The 25,617-nt window shown below is 39.4% G+C and overlaps 1 protein-coding gene across 5 annotated transcripts in view; it reads right to left on the reverse strand.

Moving 5' to 3' along the window:
• mef2aa (myocyte enhancer factor 2aa) overlaps positions 1-25,286 on the reverse strand; it is a 186,008-nt gene extending 160,722 nt beyond the window's left edge. Inside the window, exon 1 of one of the 5 annotated variants that reach the window (XM_034176558.1) lies at positions 25,091-25,286. The gene's annotated coding sequence lies outside the window, so the exon portion shown is untranslated. Of the gene's footprint in view, positions 1-10,945; positions 11,115-25,090 lie in introns of those variants that run through there. The other 4 variants (XM_034176559.1, XM_034176560.1, XM_034176561.1 and 1 more) reach the window with 4 other exon arrangements.
• Between the last annotated feature and the right edge of the window lie 331 nt (positions 25,287-25,617).

The raw sequence follows: 25,617 nt of genomic DNA on the forward strand, positions 1-25,617 counted from the left end.
GACGTGACTTCTCAAAGTCATCACCATTTCTCCACCACATGCTTCCACATTCTACACCCCCAAACCACAGTTAGTGTGAATGTCCTCTCTGCACATTACAGAAGGTGGCCTGTCAAAAAGCCGCCATAAACTTAGGTAAATTATGTATGGTGCTCAATGCGTCAGAAAAACACGATAATTACAAAGTACAGAAGTGAACTTTAAGACAAACAACAACTGTGATTATGGTTATTACAGAACATTATTGTGGCTACAAGTATAAGCATATAGAATAAAAGTCCAGGTCAAGTGTTTGCTTTCAGAGTTACTGTAAGTGATGGGTGTGAATATGAAGTAAGAGAGAGTAAAATCCTTGCGGCAAAAGAAGATTAACAGCAGATTTAGAGTGTTGCTCTGCTTGAGGATCTTACTGTTGATTCTCTGGTACATGTGGAAGGGGTGAGAAGACCTCCAGTCAGGCCGTGTGAAAGAGCAGAGCAGACAGGAAAACACGGTGAGGCCTTAAGCTGCTGTGCCTTGTTCAGCAGCGCATGTGCTGAGTGCGAAGAATGGGGTGGCTTACCACAACAGGTCTCCGTCAAGGGCAGGACAGTTTTATACTTGCTGTATAACTAGTACCACTGAGAGTGATACATCCACCCTGTGAACTGGCTAACAGGGAGCCTTAACAACAATGGAGATTGTCAACAAAGTATCCAACATTTGGTTCACCCATACACACACAAACACATATACATACATACATATACATATACATACATACATATATATATATATATATGCGTGCGCGCGTGCGTGTGTGTATACACACACATAGATATTCATAGATTCTCTAAAAATCGTGATTCCATTTTGGATTGTTGTTTTTCTTCTATCTTTAACTTTCCAACATGACTACAATGCAATGGAATGCTAAAAAAATTGTTGCATCCTTATGACACACACAATCAGTACTAAAGAGTAAAATAGACTGAAGTGAGAATATATGGACTCATAAAATGAATGACGTGTGTTGTGCACTTTCTGTTTTCACATTATTGAAAGTATCTTATGTTAATTTTTTTGTTTAATAAAAGTTAATTTAGCTTGAGTTCACCAACTAGCCAAACTAAATTTGTTGAACTTGTAGCTTAAATAAATTTAGATAAAATCAATGTTTCAATTTTTTGAGTGTGGTCCCACTCCAAGTAAGGTTAAATCACCTCTATCAATTATTTATTTATTCATTTTCTAAGCCCACCTATTCCAGTTAAGGGTCACAAAGAAGCTAGAGCCTTTTCCTGTGGTCATTGGGCAGGAGGTGGGGACCGTACAGCCTGGACAGGACGCTGATATAGAGCAGGGCCACATCTTCTATCAATTATGTGTCAGTTATTTCAGGATGACATCTTTGACTTTTTTAATAATTTAATTTAATCAGCTTATAAAAGTGCCAAATCACAACAAAAGCTGCCTCAAGGCGCCTCACACAGAACAGTTCAACATAAAATTTAAAACAAATAAGTAAAAAATAAAAAATTCAAATACATAATTAAAAACACAAAAGAATAAAACAGATAAAACAATAAAAGCTATTCATAAGAAAGAGAAGTCTTGACTTAAAACTGTCCATGACTCCAACTGCCTCACGGTAGCAGGAAGACCGTTCCACAGAGCGGGTGCACGATAATTGAATGTTTTATGTCACATGAAATATTTGCAGTCATTTTTACTGTGCAATCGTAACATTTTCTGTGTGTAGTTACTCTGTTATGTAGCAGTAACAACAGATGTTGTCTAGCCGTGTTCCCACATTAAAATATGCATAACATTTATATGATATTTCATAAAAAAAATGAGTAGCAAGACAAAGTGATATTTCTGTATCAGCAAAATAGTATTCCATTTCTATGCCACAGTGGAAAACTGCCAGGAGATTCATCAAAATGAGAAAGAGGCTAAAAACATATTTCTTCTTAAAGGTGTAGTCACACTGTGAGGGACTGAGTAAACTCATTAGTAACAGATTGAAATAAATTGTCTAGTGGAAAAATCCCCTAATCTGTCTCCTGTGACTTTGGGGAATGTGTGAACAACCACTGAACGTGAGTGTACAGTGCTTCCGGAAGTGAACAGAAGACAAACAGATAACACACAGATAAAACTAACGTCTACCGTACACACCACTGGCAAGCTACGAACAAGTCCAGGACAAAACGGCAAAAAAACAAAAAAAACATGCAACCACCAGGGAAGCTCGCCGTCTCATGTCCACTCAAAGTTTTGAGCATGCACGGCTGACATAAGCTGATATGGAACGCATTTAATGAAAAAGAAAAAGATTTGAATAGGACAATAAACGGACATCTAAAATTCATGTTCATTGCTCATATGTTTCCTCAATATGTCACAGTGCAACGGCTGCTGAAAAGAACAAAACTCATGGCTAAGCACCCCCCCTCCCAATAGCAGCACCCCCTACAGCTTAAAAAAGCCTTTTTGTGCTTTTTTCCCCGACACTCAATGGAGTCCCATGAACCAAGTTTGTTGGTTGTGATACATCAAAGTATTGCTGAGATTTGTTAACATTTCTTCCTATTTGGAAGTTTTGTGACCAAATTCCTTAGATTCTAATGGATGAATGATTTGGAAAAATCAAACAGTGGTACACTTGTGAAGAATGAAAAACACTTGTGGCCTGTGAAAATGCTTTACATCACACACACACACACACACACACACACACACACACACACACACACACACACACACACACACACACACACACACACACACACACACACCGGATAGAATAACCCACACAAACATAAGAAACCAAATCCATTTTGATGGCTTGATCCAAGGAACTGAACTGCTGGTGATTTTTGAAAATCATGCATATGGTACAAAAGATGCATACATAAACATACCTCCAAATTTGAGGTATTGGTGGTGCTAGAGCACTGAATAAAACTTGGTGCGAAGAATGACAATACTGTCCCCAGTCAATATACCAAATTTTACAACTTTTTACCATACATTTATTGAAAAAATTGTTAGATGCATATATATATAAGTATTTTTGAGTTTGACTAACAGACTTTCTCTCAGTCTCAAGTGCAGTGGAATTAACTGTGGTCTAAAACATTATCCGCAAGGCTCAAGATTCTGCATCCATCCTCCAGGTCTCACAAGAGAACGCTGGAATCTCTATATTAATGATGAAGCACCAATAAACAATGAATCATGTTACCAAGATACATTTGATAAAGATACTTAATGGTTACTGAGCTTGAAAATAAACACAGATACTATTCAAAGGAAGAGAAGTACAAAAAGATGACAAATTACATTATTACAAAGAAAAGAGAGAGCTGAGAGCCTTCTATCACTTCACTGCAAAGACATTTGTGCCACGGTCCTGAAAAATGTTTTTGAGGTTTTATTTTTTCTGTTCAAGAATGGGAATATTTAAGTAATTATTTCATCCAGTTTTCTGAACCAAACCAAAATGAGAGCCATAATATATTTAAGTAAACCATAGGTAATATACAAATTGGCTTCTACTGACAGCAACTAAAAATGCACAGCCGACTACACACATGCCAATTCAGTCATACACAAAATATTATAATATTAATCAAACTGTAGGTCATACGAGAGATTAGTGAAGTCAACTTAAATAAAACTGTAGTTCTCTGATGTTATGAAAAAAAATTGTATAGTTAAAAGCACGTCTTGGCTTTTACATAATAAAAAAATCATTGTCCTCTTATTCACCTAAAAATGTTTACAGTACTTTAATGTTTCATTTAATGCATCTTTTCTATTCAGCTTTCTGGAATGTGTCTTCCTTCGTAAAATGCCCTCGTAGGAGAAGAATGGAGGAGAAAGAGCTTTACTCAGTGATTCAGTGGCATCGTGTAAACGGCAGCATTCTCTTTCTGACAACTAGTGTTAATTGCAGATCTGACTCGCCCACACACTCCACATTTCTCCTGGAAGGAGAGACTGAAGTGGGATGAGAAGTGCAGTGAAAAGATGCTGCAGCTGCCCGTTTCTCACACCATCACCACCTCTCAATTCTCCCTTTCCACTGACAACTTGTACTAAAATACTGACATGCACTCACGCACATTTACAGAGAGGAGCGGGGCACGAAAACATAACATATCGCAGACTGAAACATTTAACAAACAAGTGTCTACAGTTGTAGTCATCATGGAAAATCATCTATCTTTTGCCCTGGTGGACGATCCTGTCCTTGATTAACAGTTACTCACATTTAATGATGATATCATCACGCATCTTGAGCGGCTGCGTGTTTTTGCATAATGGCAAGACAGAACATTTGGGGTCTTTGAGGTTAGCGCAACAGTTCGTGCTTGCAAGAGAAAGACATTCATGAAGGCACTATCTGTGTCTTCACTGATGTCATGCTCATTCCATTGACTAATACACGACATAAATTGTTAAAATGATACTCATTTCAAGAGCACTGTTAGAATCACTCATCCACTCATTAGACATAAGAGCTTACGTGATGGCGATCATGAGCAACAAAGCCCATTACTGGTGACGCTGGGGGCAGCACAGAAGCTAATGACAGCAGATTGAAGGGTGCTTTACTACTTTGCTTCAAAAATCACTACCAGCCAAATGGTATGGGAATGTAAATTCCACCAGAAGAGTAGAAAGCTCCAATAAGCAGTGAAAAACATAACTACAATTTAATACTAACATAATAACTCTCAGGCTGTGACTAACAAAATATGTTTTATCCCATATAGTTTTTTGTAATGCTCATCAGAGTTTCCCACAAATCACGGCTGCATCTTCATATTATCTGTCCAAAGTCCAAATGTAATCGATTACAGACACAATTTCTCAATTTTTAATTCGCTATTGGTTTAGAGCTATTTTAAACCAATTCCAAAACATATCATAATTGGATTAAAAGATGCTTGAAGTCTACCCAGAAAAGCTAAATACTAACTAAAACCTCATTATCTCTTAGCCAGTCTAAAGCATTTTAACAATTATTTTAAAGCAAACTCGAGCTTAAAGTAAAAAAAAAAAAAAAAAAATGTTTCTGTTTTAACATCTTTCTGTGTAATTATCTCATATTACAATGTGGAGGCCCACGGCTTATAGACAAGTGCGGCTTATTTATGTACAATTTCTTTTTTCTTTTTAAAATTGGTGGGTGCGGTTAATATTCAGGTGCGCTCTAGAAATTACGGTATATCATATCTGTCAGTTACATACTTATATAAACAGACCTGCTGGGCTCTTCGGCACAGAAATTGACCAGTTTGTTAATGCAGGTACTTTCCCCCCCCCCCCCCCCCCATACTCATATATAACACATGCAACTAGCTAGCATGGCAGCGTGGCTTGATCACAGACCTCTAAGTTAAATAAATATAATTGAACACACTGAAGTGATTTGAATTTAATTACACTGAATTCACAGCTTAAACCACAGTGCTGATACATGTGCATGATAACTGCAAACAATCAGCCATTCAAAAACAGCATATTTTCCCAAGTATAAGTTGCACGTGCCAAAAAATAAATTAAAAAATGCCTCTTGAAAAGGGAAAAAAAAAAAACAAAAAAAAAACAACACACTTTTTCCTATATTAACTCTTTAATTTGAGATTTTTACACTGTTGTAATGGGATTTTAATATTAGCATTTATTCTTGTGTAGAGCTTTGATTCCTGAGAAAGCCTTGCATAAATAGTAATCGTAGTAGTCATATAAATAACAAATGCATGACTTTTCAGCATACACGTCATACCTGAGTATAAGTCACAGGACTTCTCAAACTAGTCGCAAAAGTGCATAATACTCCGGAGTACACCAAGTACAGCAAATATTATGCAACTCAACTCATACCAGTTTTAACTTTCAAAAGAGAGATGTTGTGTGGGCCGCCAGAAGAGGAAGTACTGCTGGCCCACCACCAGAGGGCGCCCTGCCTGAAGTGCGGGCTTCAGGCACGAGAGGGCGCTGCCGCCACGGACACAACCGGGAGTGACAGCTGTCACACATCAACTCATGACAGCTGTCACCCATCATTTCATCACTCCATAAAAGCCGGATGTCATCTCCACCTCGCTGCCGAGATATCATCTACCTGTGAAGGTAATATTCTCTGCTGTATCTGAACTTAACACTGACTTTATAGTCTGAACTTCTTTGCAGCCGTTTTCCTGTGGGTGTTGCCTTATCTGTGGGATTGGCGTTTTTTTTGTGTTATCAGCAACGGCTTCGCTTCACACCCCAACCAGATAAGTGGTTAACAGGAGCTGCACGAGTGTGTGATTAGAGGTGGAGGTGACTTTCCACCTTCTGACTGTTTTTGTTACTGGGTGTGCACACACCCACATCTCACTGTTTGTGCTCCTCGCCAGCAGTACCAGATCCGACAGTCGGGGACGGTGATCACCTGGGAATTCGTGACTTGGCGGCTCCAGTATTCACCAGGTTCGGTGGCGGCGGAAATCGTGTGGTTCCGGCTCTTCTCAGGACAGACGTCTTCTATCCTCGAGCCTGCCCACACGTCACTTTTGTGTATTGACTGCTATCAGATTCTGAGATTGTCTGTATGTTCGTTGTGCACATTCACAACATTAAATTGTTACCTTTTGGCTCATCTATTGACCGTTCATTTGCGCCCCCTGTTGTGGGTCCGTGTCACTACACTTTCCCCAACAAGAGATGCTACAACAAAGTGATAGGTAGGATATTATAAGCTGAGGAAAAAAAACATTTCTCAGCAAAAGAATATTACTGAGACATGAGGTTGTAGGCTGACATTTCAACAGAAATATGTGAGAAAGTCTGTTGGTCATTGGTGAATCAGGCTACAGGTTAACCTTTAAGGGTGTAATGGTACATTCAGGGTTCAGTTCAAATCACAGCACTGTCTTGTTTCCTCATACAGTTATAAAACAAAAGACTTCCAAAAACTAAAAAATATAGGATAATATCACCAGAGATGTTCAACAACAGGGCGGCAAGGTGGATTAGTGGTTAGCACTGTTGCCTCACAGCAAGAAGGTCGTGGGTTCAATTCCCGTGGCCTTTCTGTGTGGAGTTTGCATGTTCTCCCTATGTTTGCGTGGGTTTCCTCCGGGTGCTCCTGTTTCCTCCCACATCCAAAGACATGCAGGTTAGGTGGATTGGAATCTTTAAATTGTCCGTAGGTGTGTGTGTTTGTTTGTCTGTTTGTGGCCCTGCGACAGACTGACGTCCTGTCCTGGGTGTACCCCGCCTCGTGCTCTATGGCTGCTGGGATAGGCTCCAGCCCCCCGCAACTTTCCTTAAATGGACTAAGTGGTAGAAGATGAATGAATGAATGTTCAACAACCGTCTTGAAGATCTATAGTTTGGACAATGCAAAAAACATTGTCTTAAAGTGCATATCTTTCATAAATAAAAGTAGAGCCCAAACGAAATATTGGCTGGCCGATATTATCGGCCGATATAAGCCCTTTTCAAAGTACTCACTATCGGCCGAAACTTTGCCGACAGAACGCCGATAATTTCTCATAAACAGAACAGTTACCGAAATAATGTTTGTGTCGGCAATGTAAAATGTCCTTGCACCGTTTGTCCAGTAGATGGAGCTCTGACTCCATTCAACTGAGAGCTGCTTACACCCCTGCTTAAATGTGTTCATCACCGGCCCCTGTAGTTCGCCGTCACACTGCACTGATCGGCTGACAAAAGCATACAAGTAAGTTTATAAGGACGTTGTTTGTAATAACTTTGCAATTACATTCACCCCACATTTCTCCCGTTTCAGTTCAACTCAGTTTTATTAACTCAGTTTATGTAGTAATTTATCAAATGTGCTTCATTGCGTCGGTCACGCTTTTTATTAAGCCCACGTTGTGTAGACCTTATTTCTAGCATGAAAAACTTTTGTTTACTGCTAAGAGGTTGAAACATTCAGATTCACTGCTCATCCAGAAGGGTTCTGGGAATTATTGCCGTTCACCATTAAACCTCTGGGGCCGACGCCGTCGTATACGACGGCTGGGACCAAGCTTTATTAAATTGTAAATAACTTTTTAACGATATGAGATAGAAACTTACTCTTTTTTTGCTGAAAAGTTAACTCCGCAGACTTTTGATCCACCGTCGGCCATCATAGAAGACGTGTGAAGACGTGCGCAATATGAGTGTCCAGTCGGAATTGGTTCTCCGTCACATGGTTTTCCAAAATCCAATTGTAGGGCAGATTTACCTCACGTGATATGGCAAAGATCGTTTTCAGGAGTGATATCTTACTAATTGGCCCATTTGAATAGCCCCCTAACTGCTCCAATTGCATTTTTGCATTTTTTGAACTTGAAAATTCTTCTCTGTTATAAAGTTAATCAATATGAGGCCAAAGCTTCAGCTTTTAGCTCATACTTTTTTGTTAAGGGTCCAAAAAAGAACATTTTATTCATTTAAAAAATAATAATATAGGCTGATTTACTGGCTATCGGTAAATCAGCCGATTTATCGATTATCGGCATTTTTTCATCCAAATATCGTTATCAGCATCTGCCTCAAAAAATCCATATTGGTTGGGCTATAAATAAAATGTCAAATAAATAAATAAATACTGTGAAAATATTGATGTATTGTACTTTTTTATTTGTGTCACTCACTGCGTGCTTGCATCAATTATTTTTTCCCGATGCACATTGAATGCACCACGGACGGTTCGGGACACAGGAGAAACCATTGTTCTTGGGGGTGTTTATCGAGAAAATGATCATTTCTCTACATTGACTGCAGGCTGCAGTGGGTCTGCTTGAAGCTGGAAGCAATGAAGCAGCGCTTCAACCCGCTGTTCACTGGTTCTCTACTTCGCTGGTTTTCAGAAGCGGCAAGTCCACTGGCATGAGCACCAGAACACCAGGAAGTTGTCCATCATGTAAAGGAAATAATAATAATAATAGCCTCTGTTTTGTGGGACCAGGCGTGCAGCTCCAAAGAGCCATACAGATTTCAGTTTAAATTAATAACTTCAGTGCGAATTGCCATTTTAAATCAAATGACACCTCTTTCCAAACATTGTATAACAAACAATATTGTATTCAAACTGCTTAGTTTACATATATGCCCATGTTGTTTGTTGGGGTTTGTGTATAAAAAACAGACAGCTACAAATACATTCTGCACATTGTATTGGCAATGTCGAATGCTGTTGAAAAATTACAAATAAAATGGGAAAAAAACAAACAAATAAACAATAAACTACAACCGACCATCAAATACATATCAAATCGCATCGAATTGGGAACAGGGGAGAATCGTATGGCATTGCATAGTCAGTATCATCATGTATCGCTATATGTATCGTATCGCTGGTAGTGTTTTGAGGTGTGTATCGAACCGTTGTCAGTGATGAGATTCACATGCCTACTGTTTATAGGAAGAATGACTGTGAACACACAAAAGACAGATATAGGCAACACAAACGCGGCTAATGGTGGTCAGAATTTTACTGACCATCATGTGTTCTTATAATTTGGATGTTTTGAAAGGAGATAACAACTTTGGAACTGGAGCAAGAGCAATTCTACATGGCTGCTGTGTGCAAACAGATAGAGAACTAAGTGGGATGCATCTCTCAGGGTATGCATTTAATACTACTTTGTGCTTTTCAATCTTATTCAGACGTACTTGATGTGGCTTTTTTTTTTTTTTCTTCTTCTTCTTTTCTGAAAGCAAAAAACAACCAGGACTGACATACTCTCAAAAGTCCAAGCATGAATCTAACTGACGGAAAACGGAGCAGAGTGACTTTCCGATAGCAAGAAGTTGCTTCTAAACATTACATAATGATTATGGATAAAATGGCTATTAATCTGTCGTGCATTTTTCTGATGCATTCCGGCTTATTTTACTTTTATCAGCTATATCAGGGTCCGCACAAGGTAAAGACTCAGAAGAAAAAATGAGTTGTAATTTAATTTTTTTTTTTTTAAGATTATTGCATGGAATGAGATATGCACTTTAAGTTTTTATGTTGCATTTTGGATAATCACATTAAAAAAACACATGAACACACTTTTTTGAAGTACAAACGTCAGGGTTCAGTACATGTAAAGTATTGCAGTTTTTCAGTTTCACATTGCTGTTTTTTGTTGTTTTGTTTGTTTTTTGGAACCCATCAGCTTAAAAACTTAATTGTCACCACAGCATCCCTGCATCTTAATATTCATGCACAACTACACCTCCTTTAATCTAGTATAACATCGAACAAACTGAACTGACTTCTTAAAGTAAAACACATTCTGTCACGGCTCGACTGTTTACGTGCAAATACCTGACAATAAGCAGCACATGTGCTTCCTGAAGAAAAAGCCAGTAAATTAAGTCGTCTGCTCCCCACGTGTGAAAACCATCATAAGCTAGAGACACAAGAATTCTGATGATAGCACGCCACACACCACATGACTTCAACACAATATTATTAATTTGCACCAAATCAAAGCTTTATTCAGATGTCAACATGTACAAATTTTACTTCTTTACCATTTTAAAGTTGTGCAGTAATTAATGTGCGATGTATGTCGCTCTTGCTAAAACATCCTTTTTTTTTCCAAATACGCCTTGCTATCTCAAAAAGGACACTTTAAAAAAACGATCTGTGCAAACTGTAAACAATAGCGCACTTTTACAAGCTTATAACTGTTTACTGGGGAGGTGGGGGGGGGGGGGACTTTCCGATAAGTGACTTATATCGCATTTGTTTGTACATTTACGACACGACAACGTTACCGGCGCGAATAAAAAACGACTTTTAATAAACGGCGCATTTCAAACATGTTGTAAAAAGCCCAGAAATGACAGACAGAAGGTCTCCGTCTCTCCTCACGTCACCCCTCGCTTTTCTGCGGTGACTTACAGTAAACACACTGTTTGTTTTGTCGTTATTTGTCTTGCTCACCTTTAGCTGGCTCGCTGTGTACACACCGTGTATGTCGGAGGCTCCAGTGGATAAACGTAAGTTCACTTCACATTTACACGCCGTCTGCTATTTTAGGCAGAGCTGACAAACTCAGAAAAGCAGGATCCCTGTTGTCAGTCACAGACTCCGCCCCTTATGTGACGACAAGCGCTCTCTCTCTTTCTTTCTCTCTCTCTCTCTCTCTCTCTCTCTTTCTCTTTCTCTCTCACTGTGTGTGTTACTATTTTATATATAAAAATATTTTTTACACATACGTTATTATACTATTTTATCATAATTTCTAAAATGTGCATTACAGTACTTTTCCTGTTATTTCGGCTATCAATTTAAGTGTCTTTTTTTTTCTCCAAACTTTCATATCTTTCCAAAATGTATGGGCTCAGTTCCATCATATTCAGCTAGATCAGACGTCATGCCTCCGGGAAAACGACAATGGAATTTGGGTTTAGAGGGCACTCCTCTCGTCCAATGGGAACATGGAGTGTCATGTGAGCAGCCAATTAGAGATGAAAGGTGGGCTCTGTGGTTGAGATCAAGTGTCATGTGACGTGTCAGGCAAGGTCAGTGGCGAGGGCGTGTGGTTGTCCCCAAATGTTTTTCACGGGCACTTAAAAGGTGGTGTGAGACAAAAATCTAAAAATGTGTATAAGTTTGTGGCACGTTTAATGTGCAATTCCCCCCCCCCCCCCCCCCAAAAAGGAATATTTTTCAAATATTTAACATTTAAAAAGTACAAAAAAGGAAAATATGTGCCTGTGTTTTGCATTTTAAAATAGTAATATTAGCAATAATAATAACAATAATTGAATAGCCATTCCTACATGTACCTCCTTCTTTCGGCTGTTCCCGTTAGGGGTCGCCTCAACAGATCAATCGTGTCCATCCCACTCTGTCCTCCAAATCCTCCTCTGTCACACCAGCCACCTGCATGTTGTCCCTCTTTGGCTCCCTCTTCTCCTCCTGCCTGTTGGCGCCATCCTCAGCATCCTTCTCCCTATATACCCTGGGTCCCGCCTCTGTACGTCCAAACCATCTCAATCTCACCTCTCAGACTTTGTCTCCAAACCGTCCCACCTGAGCTGTCCCTCTGATATGTTCATTCCTAAATCTGTCCATCACTGTCACTCCCAAAGAGAATCACAACCACCTCCAGCTCAGCATCCTGTCTTTTTGTTAGTGCCACTGTCTGTAAGCCGTACAACATAGCTGGTCTCACTACCGTAAACTTTCCCCATTCAGTCTTGCAGATATTCTTTGGTCAAAAATCCTTTCTCCACCCTACCTGCACTCTCTTCTTCACCTCTCTACCACACTCCTCATTACTTCGGGCAGCTGACCCCAAGTGTTTAAACTCATCTACTTTCACCACTTCTACTCCTTGTAACTGCACTATTCCACTGGGCTCCATCTCATTCACACACATGTACAGTAGTGTTCAGAATAATAGTAGTGTGTGCTATGTGACTAAAAAGATTAATCCAGGTTTTGAGTATATTTGTTATTGTTACATGGGAAACAAGGTACCAGTAGATTCAGTATATTCTCACAAATCCAACAAGACAAAGCATTCATGATATGCACACTCTGAAGGCTATGAAACTGGGCTATTAGTAAAAAAAATGTAGAAAAGGGGGTGTTCACAATAATAGTAGTGTGGCATTCAGTCAGTGAGTTCGTCAATTTTGTGGAACAAATGGGTGTGAATCAGATGGCCCCTATTTAAGGATGAAGCCAGCACCTGTTGAACATGCTTTTCTCTTTGAAAGCCTGAGGAAAATGGGACGTTCAAGACATTGTTCAGAAGAACAGCGTAGTTTGATTAAAAGTTGATTGGAGAGGGGAAAACGTATACGCAGGTGCAAAAAATTATAGGCTGTTCATCTACAATGATCTCCAATGCTTTAAAATGGACAAAAAAAAACAGAGACACGTGGAAGAAAATGGAAAACAACCATCAAAACGGACAGAAAAATAACCAGAATGGCAAAGGCTCACCCATTGATCAGCTCCAGGATGATCAAAGACAGTCTGGAGTTACCTGTAAGTGCTGTGACAGTTAGAAGACGCCTGTGTGAAGCTAATTTATTTGCAAGAATCCCCCACAAAGTCCCTCTGTTAAATAAAAGACGTGCAGAAGAGGTTACAATTTGCCAAAGAACACATCAGCTGGCCTAAAGAGAAATGGAGGAATATTTTGTGGACTGATGAGAGTAAAATTGTTCTTTTTGGGTCCAAGGGCCACAGACAGTTTGTGAAACGACCCCCAAACTCTGAATTCAAGCCACAGTTCACAGTGAAGACAGTGAAGCATGGCGGTGCAAGCATCATGATATGGGCATGTTTCTCCTACTATGGTGTTGGGCCTATATATCGCATACCAGGTATCATGGGTCAGTTTGGATATGTCAAAATACTTGAAGAGGTCATGTTGCCTTATGCTGAAGAGGACATGCCCTTGAAATGGGTGTTTCAACAAGACAATGACCCCTAGCACACGAGTAAACCAGCAAAATCTTCGTTCCAAACCAACAAAATTAATGCCTCGCAGATGTGAAGAAATCATGAAAAACTGTGGTTATGCAACTAAATACTAGTTTAGTGATTCTCAGGATTGCAAAAAAAGCAGTTTGAACATAATAGTTTTGAGTTTGTAGCGTCAACAGCAGATGCTACTATTATTGTGAACACCCCCTTTTCTACTTTTTTTTACTAATAGCCCAATTTCATAGCCTTAAGAGTGTGCATATCATGAATGCTTGGTCTTATTGGATTTGTGAGAATCTACTGAAACTACTGGAACCTTGTTTCCCATGTAACAATACAAAATATACTCAAAACCTGGATTAATCTTTTTAGTCATATAGCACTACTATTATTCGGAACACTACTGTACTCAGTGTTGCTCCTACTGACTATCATTCCCCTGCTCTCCAGAGCACAGACCCACATTTCTTGGCTAGACTGCTCTCTGCTCTCACGACAGATCACAATGTCATCTGCAAACATTATAGTCCACTGAGACTCCTGTCTAATCTCATCTGTCAACCTGTCCATCACCATTGCAAACAAGAAAGGACTCGGAGCTGATCCTTGGTGTAATCCCACCTCCACCTTGAATTCAAATCAAATCAAATCAATTTTATTTATATAGCGCCAAATCACAACAAACAGTTGCCCCAAGGCGCTTTATATTGTAAGGCAAAGCCATACAATAATTACGGAAAAACCCCAACGGTCAAAACGACCCCCTGTGAACAAGCACTTGGCAACAGTGGGAAGGAAAAACTCCCTTTTAACAGGAAGAAACCTCCAGCAGAACCAGGCTCAGGGAGGGGCAGTCTTCTGCTGGGACTGGTTGGGGCTGAGGGAGAGAACCGGGAAAAAGACATGCTGTGGAGGGGAGCAGAGATCAATCACTAATGATTAAATGCAGAGTGGTGCATACAGAGCAAAAAGAGAAAGAAACACTCAATGCATTATGGGAACCCCCCAGCAGTCTAAGTCTATAGCAGCATAACTAAGGGATGGTTCAGGGTCACCTGATCCAGCCCTAACTATAAGCTTTAGCAAAAGGAAAGTTTTAAGCCTAATCTTAAAAGTAGAGAGGGTGTCTGTCTCCCTGATCCGAATTGGGAGCTGGTTCCACAGGAGAGGAGCCTGAAAGCTGAAGGCTCTGCCTCCCATTCTACTCTTACAAACCCTAGGAACTACAAGTAAGCCTGCAGTCTGAGAGCGAAGCGCTCTATTGGGGTGATATGGTACTATGAGGTCCCTAAGATAAGAAGGGACCTGACTATTCAAAACCTTATAAGTAAGAAGAATAATTTTAAATTCTATTCTAGAATTAACAGGAAGCCAATGAAGAGAGGCCAATATGGGTGAGATATGCTCTCTCCTTCTAGTCCCTGTCAGTACTCTAGCTGCAGCATTTTGAATTAACTGAAGGCTTTTCAGGGAACTTTTAGGACAACCTGATAATAATGAATTACAATAGTCCAGCCTAGAGGAAATAAATGCATGAATTAGTTTTTCAGCATCACTCTGAGACAAGACCTTTCTAATTTTAGAGATATTGCGTAAATGCAAAAAAGCAGTCTTACATATTTGTTTAATATGCGCTTTGAATGACATATCCTGATCAAAAATGACTCCAAGATTTCTCACAGTATTACTAGAGGTCAGGGTAATGCCATCCAGAGTAAGGATCTGGTTAGACACCATGTTTCTAAGATTTGTGGGGCCAAGTACAATAACTTCAGTTTTATCTGAGTTTAAAAGCAGGAAATTAGAGGTCATCCATGTCCTTATGTCTGTAAGACAATCCTGCAGTTTAGCTAATTGGTGTGTGTCCTCTGGGTTCATGGATAGATAAAGCTGGGTATCATCTGCGTAACAATGAAAATTTAAGCAATGCCGTCTAATAATACTGCCTAAGGGAAGCATGTATAAAGTGAATAAAATTGGTCCTAGCACAGAACCTTGTGGAACTCCATAATTAACCTTAGTCTGTGAAGAAGATTCCCCATTTACATGAACAAATTGTAATCTATTAGATAAATATGATTCAAACCACCGCAGCGCAGTGCCTTTAATACCTATGGCATGCTCTAATCTCTGTAATAACATTTTTTGGTCAACAGTATCAAAAGCAGCACTGAGGTCTAACAGAACAAGCACAGAGATGAGTCCACTGTCTGAGGCCATAAGAAGATCATCTGTAACCTTCACTAATGCTGTTTCTGTACTATGATGAATTCTAAAACCTGACTGAAACTCTTCGAATAGACCATTCCTCTGCAGATGATCAGTTAGCTGTTTAACAACTACCCGTTCAAAAATTTTTGAGAGAAAAGGAAGGTTGGAGATTGGCCTATAATTAGCTAAGATAGCTGGGTCAAGTGATGGCTTTTTAAGTAATGGTTTAATTACTGCCACCTTAAAAGCCTGTGGTACATAGCCAACTAATAAAGATAGATTGATCATATTTAAGATCGAAGCATTAAATAATGGTAGGGCTTCCTTGAGCAGCCTGGTAGGAATGGGGTCTAATAGACATGTTGATGGTTTGGATGAAGTAACTAATGAAAATAACTCAGACAGAACAATCTGAGAGAAAGAGTCTAACCAAATACCGGCATCACTGAAAGCAGCCAAAGATAACGATACGTCTTTGGGATGGTTATGAGTAATTTTTTCTCTAATAGTTAAAATTTTATTAGCAAAGAAAGTCATGAAGTCATTACTAGTTAAAGTTAAAGGAATACGCGGCTCAACAGAGCTCTGACTCTTTGTCAGCCTGGCTACAGTGCTGAAAAGAAACCTGGGGTTGTTCTTATTTTCTTCAATTAGTGATGAGTAGTAAGATGTCCTAGCTTTACGGAGGGCTTTTTTATAGAGCAACAGACTCTTTTTCCAGGCTAAGTGAAGATCTTCTAAATTAGTGAGACGCCATTTCCTCTCCAACTTACGGGTTATCTGCTTTAAGCTGCGAGTTTGTGAGTTATACCACGGAGTCAGGCACTTCTGATTTAAAGCTCTCTTTTTCAGAGGAGCTACAGCATCCAAAGTTATCTTCAATGAGGATGTAAAACTATTGACGAGATACTCTATCTCACTCACAGAGTTTAGGTAGCTACTCTGCACTGTGTTGGTATATGGCATTAGGGAATTAATCTGCCATTCCTACTGTGCATCTCAACCTGTCACACTATCCTTGTACAGGTCCTACACTACCCTCCCATACTTCTCTGCCACTCCAGACCTCTTCTCTTGGCACCTTGTTATATGCTTTCTCTAAATCCACAAACACACAATGTAACTCCTTCTGGCCTTCTCTATACTTCATCAGTACTCTCAGAACAAACATTGCATCTGCAGTACTCTTTCTCGGCATGACACCATATTGCTGCTCACAGATCTTCACCAGTTTTGTAAGCCTAGTGTCTGCTACTCTTTCCCATAACTTCAATGCTGTGGCTGATCAACTTTATGCCTCTGTAATTACCACAGCTCTGCACATCACCCTTATGCTTAAAAATAGGAACCAGCACATTTCATTTCCACTCCTTAGGCATCACCTCACTTTCCAAGATTTTATTAAATAATCCGGGTGGGAACTCCACTGCCATCTCTCCTCAACATTTCCATGCATCCAATGGAATGTCATCTGGACCAACTGCCTTTCCATTCTTCACCCTCTTCATAGATTACGTCTTCCTTACTAATCTCTTGCACTTCTTGATTTACTCTCTCCACATCATCCAGCCTTTTCTCTCTCTCATTTTCTTCATTCATCAGCTCCTCAAAATATTCCCTCCACCTTCTCAACACAGTCTCCTCACTTGTCAGCATTTTACCATCTGTATCCTTTATCACCCCAGCCTGCTGCAGATCCTTTCCAGCTATGTCCCTTTGTCTGCCCAAACAATACAAGTCCTTTTCTCCTTCCTTCCTGTTCAATTCCAGGTACAACTTGCTATATGCCTTTTCCTTAGCTTTTGCCATGTCTCTTTTTGCTTTATGCCGCATCTCCTTGTACTCCTGTCTACTTCCTTCATCTCTCTGACTATCCCAATTCTTTCTGCCAACCTTTTTCTCCATATGCTTTCCTGAACATTTTCATTCCACCACCATGTCTCCTAGTCTTCCTTCCACTGTCCAGATGTCACACCCAGTACCTTCCTAGCTGTCTCCTGCACCATATCTGCAGTACTTTTCTATTTTTCCAAAACTGCCTCCCCTCCATTCAGTGCCTGTCTCACCTGCTCACTGAATTTCATACAACAGTCTTCCTCCTTCAGCTTCCACTATCTGATCCTTTGCTGAGCTCTGACTCTCTTCCCCTCTTCACCTCTAAAAACATCTTACAAACCACCATCCTATGCTGTCTAGCTACACTATCCCCCTGCCACCACCTTACAGTTTCCAATTTAATTTAGCTTGCATCTGCTACAAAGAATGTAGTCCATCTGTGTGCACCTTCTTCCACTTCTTATATGTCATCCAGTGCTCCTCCCTTTTCTAGGTATTAGGTAAGTATTCACCACAGCCATTTTTATCTTTTTGCAAGATCAACTACCATTTGCCCTTCAACATTCCTGTCCTTGATACAATATATCTACCCATTACTTCCTCATCACCTCTGTTCTCTTTGCCAACATGCCCATGGAAGTCTGCTCCTATCACCACTCTTTCACGCTTGGGTACACTGTCCGCCACCTCTTCTAACTCACTCCAGAAATTTTCTTTCTCCTTCATCTCACAACCTACCTGTGGGTCATATGCACTGATGATATTCATCATCACCCCTTCAATTTCCAATTTCACACTCATCACCCTGTCAGACGTTCGCTTAACCTCCAGCACACTCTTAACATACTTATCCTTAAAAATGACCCCAACACCATTTCTCATCCTACAACAACTTGAACCCACCGCTTATGCTCATGGTCTTACCTCCCTTCCACTTGGTCTATTGCACACACAATATGTCTGCCTTTCTCCACTCCACCATGTCAGCCAGCTCTCTCCCTTTACCAGTCATACTGCCAACATTCAAAGTTCTTGCTCACTTCCACCCTACTAGTTTTCCTCTTCTCCCGCTGTCTCTGGACATGTTCTCCTCCTCTTCTTCTTCACCCAGCAGTTGCCCAATTTCCGCCAACATCCTGTTGGGCAACAGGTTAACCTGGGGTTGTTAACAGGTTAACCTGTTGTTAACCCGGGCTCCGGGTATGGAAATTTGATTTGTACTCTGCATATTTATTTTGGCTTGTTTTACGTCGGTTGCCCTTCCTGACAACCCTACTCATTTATCCGGGCTTGGAACCAGCAGTCAGAGTGTATTGGCTGCTGAGTTCGTCCAAAAAAGTATAAGAACAACAACAACAACAATAATAATAATAATAATAATTGAATCACTCTTTCCGCCAAGCACTATGAAATGCTTCATATCTACAAACACCAGTACATAGAAAAACACAGGCAGTTAAAAAATAGCACATCACTGAGTAACAAAACAAAGTAAAAAACATTAAAATCAACAATAATCATATAATACCGATATAATGAACCCAAAATAAAAGAAAAACAAGATCAACAGCAACAACACCAAACTGCCATCACATTGTACCTCAAAAATTTCTGAATTAAATGTGCCATCAGCCTATGTGCACACCCAAAACGAAACCTGTGACATAAACCAATAAAATTAGGGGCCACCTTTCTTAGCTTTAAACATACATGATCTATTTTCTGTGATTAAAAAATAACCCATATGCTTATTTTTGGGTCATCATCTGCAGTTAACTACAAAATGGAGTTGCATTCATTTAGTGACAGCAACTACCAAAATATTTTTTTAAATACTTAAAGTTTTTCAAAAATTTAAATTTTAAATCTAAAATTTTGAAATTACTTTATATTCTGCTCATAGTTTGTAACCATAGTAAAACAGAGGACTGGAGTGAGTTTATTTTTCACAGTGGATCGTATAAAAGCCAATAATCCAGGATATAAATTCTTAACAAAGAGAGAAATATACAGAAATCTGGATAAACAGTGGAAGATGTGCAAGTTGTCTTGATTACTTTGAATCATATACATACAGCATGTGTTTACACAAGACTAGCACTGAAAATATTCAGATCTCAGGGTTCTCCCCAGAAATTTTTAGTATAGCGATGCTGTTGGCAATCACCCGAGGCCGCGCCCGTTGCGAGTCATTTTGACTGGTTTTATATGCATTGAAAGCAAGAATAATAGACAAAAAATGACACTTATGTTGTATATCAAAGTTCTTTTTTGCATGCATCTGTCTCAGTTAATAAAATAAATAACACTTAAAAATTTAAAAAGACATTAATGTTTGATGGACATAACATTTCTCCTCTCCTCTCCTCTTCAAAAATGACACACTGCACCTTTAATCCAGTAAAACAGGCAGAGTTTTTCTGTCATGTTGACAGTTTAGTTTTTTTTTTTTTTTTTTTACATTTCTGAGTGGGATTGCATACTTTAAAAAAAAAAAAACAACAAAAAAAAAAACAATATAACCCCTAATTTGTTTGACCACAAGCTAAATCTGGATTGATTTGATTGTCAAATCAAAATCAAATTTATTGCAAAGTAAGTTCTCACATACAAATAATTTGATCTGGTGTCATTAGTGCATAAACAACAATAATAAAAAGAAAACAAAAAAAAAATACTTCTGTAAGAAGTAAAGAAGCAAATCTGCTCTTTTAAAGATGAAACCCTGGATGGAAAAACTTTCTGAATCAGTTTTTCACACTTTACTATTTCACTGAGGCTGTGTGGTGAAGATGATGGTTGATTAAAAATTGATTTGCTGCTTTTTACAGCATGTAGCATCCGCACAAACATCCTGGCTGGATTAAAAAAATATAACATTGTTGTGGTAACAGTATAATGGCGCTACACTGTTGTTCCATTGTCTGGGGAGAACCCTGGATCTTCAATATGATATGCCAAAAGTCAAAATACATGGATATTTTGACATATCAATGAATAAAAGCAGTGATTTCAGCTGCTCTGAATTGGCGCACATTCTACACCGGATGCCCTTCCTGATGCAATTCCAGATTACAAGGAGAAATGTGGCAGAGATGGGGTTTGAACCTGGAAACTTCTGCACTGAAACCAAGTGCACTGACCACTTGGCTACCACTCCTGCTCATAACCTGCTCAATGATAAATAAAAAGGCTGTTTTCTAATATGACATGCTCACATTTCACCCACCAGTGCATTCAAAATTCCATAAAATATTTGCAACAGTATTAATTCACAATAACTACATTAGGTGAAATTAAAGCATGTTAGTTGGGGTTCATCTGAACAAGGGTCCATCATCCTGGTTGAATTCACCAACTCAAAGATACATATTTCATACAGGTCAGGGTGGTCACAAAATTGACCAAACTATAGAACCCTCCTGGCAGACCGCCAGTCCATTCCTACCTCCTAAATTACAGCAGCCATCTACTTGCCACAGTGAGGTGATACGTGAGCCTTTGGCCTTTTACATTTGCTGGGGTCCTCAGCAATGAGGCAGCAGCGTGCTGGATAACACCCAGGGTAGCATACCACATGGCAGAAGCATCAAAGCTGATGTTTCTTCAGAATGCAAGTATGGATCCTCTGAGTCTTTGTAAGTAACTTCTCAGTAACTCTAACCAGAGAATACCAGTACTAAAGGCAACAGTTGTTGCCTTAAATTACCTTTTGTGTATACAATTCCACATCCATCCTTTCATTTTCTATACCCACTCACTCCAACTAAGGGTCACGGGGGGTGGAGCCTATCCCAGCAGTCATAGGGCATGAGGCAGGGTACTCCCTGAACAGCCAGGCTGTTGCTCGGCCACATATAGACAGACAAACTTTCACACTCTCACGCCCTCCTACAGTCAATTTAACCCCTTAACGCCTGAATTTATATAGCTGTATATAAAAAATATTTTGTGTGTGTTTTTGCCTTTAAGTAGATGGTAAATAATGTTGAGATTATTAATTTCACTTTTGCACAAAAAATAAATAGTAATTTTGGTATTTTGGTAATAATTTATGTTATAATGTTATAATAATAATAATAATGGTATGTTGCAAATTTGCGACAACAGGCATACTGGTCAGTTTGGTATGTTGCATATTTGAGTCAAATATTGTAGCATATATGCGACAATAGGCGTTAAGGGGTTAAAGGTTTCAATTCACCTAACCTGCATGTCTTTCACATACAAACTCCACACAAAAAGGGCACGACATTCTTGCAGTGAGGCATCAATGCTAACCACTAATCCACCGCGCTGCCAAAACACCATATGCTATGAAAAAGAAAAATAATCTATAACCACCCTGTCTGTGTCTACTCCAAAAAAAACAAGGATGGAAATAAAGTTTTCACTGGGTTTTGTGAATATTAGTTTTAGCTTGGTTTTATGAAAATTAGCTGTATTACTGTGCCCTGATGTCATCATCATCATCCTCATTCCCGTAATCATTACTATTGCCATCATCATTTTATAACAAATGTTTGATCTGTCTTATCTTTTAGATATACCCCAAAACTGAATTCTACTATTTGTGGTTGTCCTAGGCACTCGAGTAATCAGATAATCCAACAGCAAGCAGACAACATAAAGCAATAACTAGATTCTGGTGAAAACATCACTTCTTTGGTGGGTTCCATTCTATTTGTGTGGCTCAACATGTATTCCACTGCACAAAAAATGCACTCTGTGCTCAAAAGGCATTTTGCATAAGAGTGTCGGGGCCCTAGCCTGAAGATCTGTGGCACACAATCTAGCATGGTACACACTTAAAGTGCATAATCTATGCACAGAAAAGTGTGCAGGGCACAACAGGATTGGATTTATTTGCCCAGATAGTCATGGACCTCATTTTGGGCATGATATGAAGTGAACCAATCAGAGTGTGAGCTGGCATCTCCTTTAAGAGCGCCACACTGCACCAGAAACCCGGTGCTAAGCTCCTTCAAGGAGAAGCAAAGAAAATTTGTGCAGTAGCACTCCAATACTTTAATCAGCTAAGACAGAACCCAATAGCGCCATGCAGTAATTAACAATCTATTGCAGTACTATTTACTTTGCAAGAGGGTTCGCAACAAAAATCTTGAATAGCGTAAATTTCTTGTTCTTTTTGTGGTGCTTTTGTAAACATTTTGAATTTTGGCAGAAATCACATGTGGCATGGTGGAAATCTTGTGAGATTTTATGTCGTAGCACCAGAAAGTAAAAACTGGAATGATACTGCGATTCACTACATGGCATTACTGGGTTAGTAATCATGTGCAATAATCTCCCATGTGCAATATATGTGCAAGGTTTTCACTTAATTCCCAGTGCAATATTATAGTCTACTTGCTGTTCACACTTATATTTGGTATTAAACATAGCTAATTTCGACTTTTATTTTATTTTAATAGTTTATATTTATATCTAGTTTTTAGAAGGCTTTTTAAAAATAACCGGGACCTGAGTACTAATTTCGTACCATTAACATGTAAATGTGAGTTGGCATGACAAATGAAGTTCCTTGAATCCTAATTGCAGTACATTGTTCATACATTGCTAATACTACTGGGAGAGTTTCAGAGCACCACTGCACAAAAATGTGTCACAGCGGTAACCGTTTCCCAACATGTACTGTAAAACTTTCTACAAGACATTCCAACTGTAGTGTATGGAAAATTCTATGACTGCAGTAACTAAGGTTTCCTGCAGGAGCACTAAGCGCAATAAAAGGCTCTGACTCCTACGCACTCAGATGCAGAAGAAGAAGGCAAGCAATGAGAGGGTTGTTTTTGTTTTGTTTTTTTTGGATTTTCCTGTAAATAAATGTGTCATATGTCCAGTGAAGCTTCATCGTTTCTGCAGGCTTATGAACCTAAACTGAGCGGTACACGACACCAATGACTTTGTCTCCACTTCGTACAAAATCAGTACAATAGTATAAATATATCAAACAAAAAGATGAAGTATTACAGAGTAAAATAGAGAATTGCTGTCATTTATGCAACGCAATTTATGCAAAAGATTTTGACAAATGCTTCTTTTAATAATTTACCAGCACAAAATTTGCTGCCTGTAGGACCACACGCGTGTTAATGCATGCATCCATTTCAGTGGATGAGTGAGTCTTTGACAGAAACAGAATTAGAGTGTTTTCAATCACTGAAGTTTTTTTACATTTATGAACTTGAGCTGATACCAACTGACAACAGTGTAGCTCCAGATTGCTCTCGGCATCTTCTTTGTAGCACTTTTGTTTGGACACTACGGCCCCTCCCATCTTCACAAAGTGATGCCAGTCACGAATAACAGTGAAAAACACAACACATCAGTTTGACCAATCTGAAAGCAACATCTATATTATAACAGCCGAGTGGCCTCTGTGTGCATGTGTGTGTGTATGGCTTTGATCACGCAAAAACCGGGGAGAGCTGACATTTGCCGTTTGGTATGCTTATGTATTTTGGGTCAAGGATGAACACTGCAAAAACGGAAAGTTGATAGGACAAATATTTTTGAAGAAATTAGCAATTTTAGCTAACCAGTAAACAATAGATGTGTGCTGCAATGCACCATGGGAGTTCGGGATTTGGGGGGTTAAATGTTGTTATTGTGGTTCATGTTAGTTTAACAGTGTTGTTTGTGTTGTTTTTTTGTAGTTGGTTTAGTCAGTTAAGTCTCATGTTGCCGTTACCATGAGTGAAAACTGTAGTGTGTTTGATGTCTTCCGCTACCGTCTCTGTTTCTGCCTGTCTAAAATTAGAAGCACCTGCTTGTGACAAAATGCGGGAAAGACAAAACGCTGTGCATGTGTGCATGTAACTTCGATCACAGAAAAACTGTGGAGAGCTGACATTTGCCATTTGGTATGCTTATGTCTTTTGGGTCAAGGATGAATGCCGCCAAAATGGAACACTGATAGGACTAATATTTCTGGAGAAGCTACGGATATTATCTAACAACACTGAACAATTGATGCTGCTAACTACATTCTGGACTCACACCATTCCAGCAGGAGGCAGTAAGTCATCTTTAAATTAAAAGTGTGAGTTCGGTGAGTGATTTTATTTAGTAAGTTCAGTGTAAGTGATTGTAAATACGTTAAAAATACATGGATGACACACGAAAGTGGAAACACTTATTTTCATTGTGGCCCATTTAAAACTCAAATGACAAAATAGAAGTAAAAATAAAATGAAACAATAGTAGTGTGTATATGATAACAAGAACCTAAACAATTTATAAATACATTAAGACAGTAAATTAACATAAAAAGTTACATAATTAACACTAACAGGAAATAAAAGAGTTGAGTTCTTCTTCTAAAAATTGTTGACATATAAGGTTCTAAAACATTCTGGACTCACATGCTATTCCAACTCATTGCACAAGTTTTTGCATAATTTATTGCCACCCTTGAAAAATGTCAGCTACCTATTTTATAAACATTGCCCAATCTAGAGCCCGTGGATCCCCACAGGCAACACACTAGTTAAGGTTTATGAGTGAAACTCGCGTCTGTCTGCATGATGTTGCATCATTAGTTTTCATTTCGTGACACCTGCGTCTCACCTTTTTGTTCTTGCACAAACGCCTTCACACTGCTGTTCCAGTCACCCCTGCCAGAATTGACTTTCTGCATCTACTCTTTCCGTCCTCTCGACAACCATTCTTCTTTCCACTTGCCTTTGTTTCACTCTGATTTGCCTTCAAAGCCAGACCAGCTGGCTTTGAAGGCTCTCCTCGAAACCCTGGAGGCCCGGCTTCACACCCTCTCGATCCTCTTGTCCCTTTAGTCGCTCTGCCTGTAGGAGAGCAGGAGGCAGCGTTTTGAAAGGTAGGACCTCAGATGGACTTTTCAGGCATGTGTTATGTGATGGGGTTTGGCTCAGAGCTGTCTGGACCAGCCTCAGCTGTCAGTCATAACTGCAGAAGGTGTTGATGATTTTTCATCCTTCTCAGATGTGTGGTAAGAATGTATAAATGACATAGCAGGTAGGGCATTTTCAAGCCTACACTTTCTGGTTGCTGTCTTGTTTGTGCACAAGAACAGTCATCTTGGTGTGCACATTTTCATCGGGCAGTATTTTTAAACTCTG

Source organism: Thalassophryne amazonica, chromosome 8 (genome assembly GCF_902500255.1).
Source record: "Thalassophryne amazonica chromosome 8, fThaAma1.1, whole genome shotgun sequence".
In the NCBI taxonomy this organism is placed as follows: domain Eukaryota; kingdom Metazoa; phylum Chordata; class Actinopteri; order Batrachoidiformes; family Batrachoididae; genus Thalassophryne; species Thalassophryne amazonica.